The sequence below is a fragment of the Garra rufa genome, chromosome 5 (genome assembly GCF_049309525.1).
Source record: "Garra rufa chromosome 5, GarRuf1.0, whole genome shotgun sequence".
NCBI lineage: Eukaryota > Metazoa > Chordata > Actinopteri > Cypriniformes > Cyprinidae > Garra > Garra rufa.
The window spans coordinates 46,541,014-46,545,376 of NC_133365.1; positions in this window are offsets into that span (position 1 = coordinate 46,541,014).

Below are 4,363 nucleotides of genomic sequence, written 5' to 3' on the forward strand. Positions count from 1 at the left end.
TAAACCTCACTCCCGTTCGGGTCACAGCACCAATGTAACCCCTCACATCCGGGTCCTACCGCACCCGCTCCGAGCAGGTCTCGAACCCGGGTCTCCGGCACGGGAGGCGGACGCACTAACAAGGAGGCTAAAGGCTGCAACCTCTAACGTCAGTCGCTAGTGTGTCTCTTGAGATCGGGGAGTGAGGTTTACCTGCACAGCACCTACTAGCTGGCCTCCGTTACACTCACCCCCGTTCGGGTCACAGCACCAATGTAACCCCTCACATCCGGGTCCTACCGCACCCGCTCCGAGCAGGTCTCGAACCCGGGTCTCCGGCACGGGAGGCGGACGCACTAACAAGGAGGCTAAAGGCTGCAACCTCTAACGTCAGTCGCTAGTGTGTCTCTTGAGATCGGGGAGTGAGGTTTACCTGCACAGCACCTACTAGCTGGCCTCCGTTACACTCACCCCCCTAAACCTCACTCCCGTTCGGGTCACAGCACCAATGTAACCCCTCACATCCGGGTCCTACCGCACCCGCTCCGAGCAGGTCTCGAACCCGGGTCTCCGGCACGGGAGGCGGACGCACTAACAAGGAGGCTAAAGGCTGCAACCTCTAACGTCAGTCGCTAGTGTGTCTCTTGAGATCGGGGAGTGAGGTTTACCTGCACAGCACCTACTAGCTGGCCTCCGTTACACTCACCCCCCTAAACCTCACTCCCGTTCGGGTCACAGCACCAATGTAACCCCTCACATCCGGGTCCTACCGCACCCGCTCCGAGCAGGTCTCGAACCCGGGTCTCCGGCACGGGAGGCGGACGCACTAACAAGGAGGCTAAAGGCTGCAACCTCTAACGTCAGTCGCTAGTGTGTCTCTTGAGATCGGGGAGTGAGGTTTACCTGCACAGCACCTACTAGCTGGCCTCCGTTACACTCACCCCCCTAAACCTCACTCCCGTTCGGGTCACAGCACCAATGTAACCCCTCACATCCGGGTCCTACCGCACCCGCTCCGAGCAGGTCTCGAACCCGGGTCTCCGGCACGGGAGGCGGACGCACTAACGAGGAGGCTAAAGGCTGCAACCTCCAGCGTCAGTCGCTAGTTCGTCTCTTGAGATCGGGGAGTGAGGTTTACCTGCACAGCACCTACTAGCTGGCCTCCGTTACACCAGCACTGGGGTTGCACGAGTTGGTGCACTCTCAGGACTGGGTTGCATCAGGAAGGGCATCCAGTGTAAAACATGTGCCGAATCGGCAGTGCGGATCACTCCGCTGCGGCGACCTCTGATTTAAAAAGGGAGCAAGCCAAGAGAGAAAGATTGATATCCACTCTCCAGGGAATCTTCCTGCACTAGTTTAGTTCCGATCTGGTGAAAAGCCTAGGACTAGTTTGCAAAAGTAGGGTTTTTCAAAAAAATGCTAAATACCTGGAAATTTTGCCAAGGTGACAGATGAATCTGAGGTGTCTAGCATGGATTCCAACGACATAAGATGCTTGAGCCTGTACTTTTTTTGTACTTTTGAGGGCTATAGCGCCCCAGTCAGGCCGATTGAGGCGAGCTATGGTGACATTGTAGATCAGGGGTGTCCAACCCTGTTCCTGGAGATCTACTATCCTGCAAATTTCAGCTCCAACCCTGAAGAAACACACCTGAACCAGCTAATTAATCTCTTAAGTAGCACTTGATAATTACAGACAGCTGTGTTGGAGCAGGGCTGGGACAAAAATCTGCAGGTAGGTAGATCTCCAGGAGCAGGGTTGAGCAGCCCTGTTGTAGATGATATGAGTACTACCATCCCTCTTAGTTTCAAGTCTCTATGACTTCTGGTTTAGTTTGCCTGATCAGTTTTACGTGGAGATTGCTGATCCTTGGCCATTCTAACAATTACAGGGTTTCAGCGCTATGTGCTTAAACCCCTAAAAATTGTAATGGATTGAAACTACATTTGAAAAACCTGACTTTGGCATGGTGCCATTATCTTCGCACTATAATTTGATTTATAGAAATCTGTGTGGCTAACTTTCTTCTGTAGAACACAAAGAAGCATTTCAGTCTATGTACAGTGAAAGTCAGTGGGTCAAATGTTGTTTCCATCTGATTTAGTTTCAAAAGTCAGTCATATACAGGTTTAGAACTCCATCAGGGTGAGTAAATAATGACAATCTTAATTTTTGGAAGACATATCACCACAAATATATGTTATACATTTAATAATGTTATGCACTGTGACCCTTTTCAGCCTTGTTTCCATAACATATGCATCTCTTATTGTTGTCTCTATCAATAAAGTTAAAAAAAAAAACTCCCTTTAAAGATTGCCATACCAATGCAGTCTTGACTCTTTGGCCTAGTTCCTCAGCCTGTTTTTCTACTCCATCCCTATCTTTATTCCTTTCTATCTCTGACTGACAGCACCATATTGGCAGAGGTATGTTTTGATGCGTTGTGTTTGCACAACGAGAACGTGTGTTTCCAGACCCATGTGTCAAACAGCCCTGGTGCGGCGAACTTCACAATACGGGCACGTTAATCCTCTTTAAAGCTATGAAAACCTTGCTGTCACACAGACGATCGTCCGATAGTGCATTCCTCCACCTTTGCACAAAAAAAAGTTTTTAAAAGTTTAAACTGAAAACAACAGCTAGGCCATTCCTAAGTGCCCTAAAAAGGTAAATGGCATCAATTTGAGATAGAATTCAGCTGGACAGACAGTTGCCCAAACCAGAGGTTTAATTTCAGCCCCTATATGTGCAGTAGACAGGGTCTGGCTCCTATACAGGCCTGATGGCGACTGATAGTCACGGGTTCTAATCCCACTGCCTCCCTCTCAGTTCTCCTGTAAGAAACTAGAAGGGTGTTTAGTGACTGTCCCCTTTGTGAGGGGTTCACATGGGGCGGCTGGGGGCTCGACTCTTAATTAGGAAGGTAGGGCAGTGAAGAATCTCCGCTTGACAGATTAACATGCACAATTTAACCACTAACCTTCCGAAATGAGCTCCCCCAAAATACCTGTGGGTCCGGTTTCAGTGCGAGGGCAGAGGTGACCAGAGATGACACTGAGCAGTAGGGTCTTCATTAAACCAAGCAGCTTCATATCTAAAATCAGCAATATCAGTCGCCACTCAAAAGAGAAAAATGCCTTTAATTTTGTCTCAATTTTGTTTAATTTTAATTGGTGTAATTTTTGCTTCCCCTTTAAAGGATTAGTTTACTTCCAGAATATAAATGTCCTAATAATTTACTCATCCCTATGTCATCCAGGATGTTCATGTCTGTCTTTCTTCAATCAAAAAAATTAAGCTTTTTGAGGAAAACATTCTAGGATTTTTCTCCATGTAGTGGACTTCAATGGTGGCCAATGGGTTGAAGGTTCAAATTGCAGTTTCAATCAGCTTCAAAGGGCTCTACACAATCCCAGCTAAGGAATAATGGTCTCATCTAGCAAAATGAAATTTAGCTAGCAAAAAGAATTAACTAAAACCCCTTATTTCTTGGTTGGGATTGCGTAGAGGACTTTGAAGCTGCATTGAAACTGCAATTTGGACCTTCAACCAATTGGGCACCACTGAAGTCTACCATATGGAGAAAAGTCCTGGAATGTTTTCCTTACAAAAACTTCCTTTTTTTCCACTGAAGGAACAAAGACATGAACATCCTGGATGACATAGGGGTGAGTGAATTGTCAGGAAATTTTTATTCTGGAAGTGAACTATGAATGATGAATATGGTTAGTTGTGTGTCAAGCATCATAAGCGTTTCTAAGAAGAGTCGACTCAAAACTGACTTTTATGACGTCTTGCAGCTTCGAAACCACATCAATGTGTCAAGTTTTTAATGTTTTCTTTTATGAAGACATTAACAGATTTAGCTGTTTGAAAGGGATTTGTCGTTCACGTCTAATCGTCTAATTTCCGTCTGGATTTTTGTGGTCTGTTGCATCTCTACTGTGGCCCTCAGAGCCGTTTGCGCTCGTGTGAGCTTTGAAACCCTTTTTTTTTTTTTTTGTTAGCTGTTGGTGAAAATAAAAATTTAAAACGACAGATTCCAGTCTGTTTACAGTAATTAAGTTGTCTCGCTCGGGATTTATGACGTATTGAGCAAGAGCTTTTACAAAGGAGAAGGAAGACGAGGAAAAAAATAACATGATCACATCTTCCTTTTGCCCAAAGGCTTTTAGTGTTTACAGTGTTAACTAAGAGATATCAGTGTTTACATACGGGTTGATGCTAATAATTATGTGAAAGTTGTGTAAACGAATTCTTCCAGTGCTGGTGGTCGATAAATTATTCTTTTTTCATTTTTAATTTCACATGATCCATTCAAGTCATTCTATAAAATTTATTCATTAATTCATTTATTTATTTTCCTAGGATACAGAT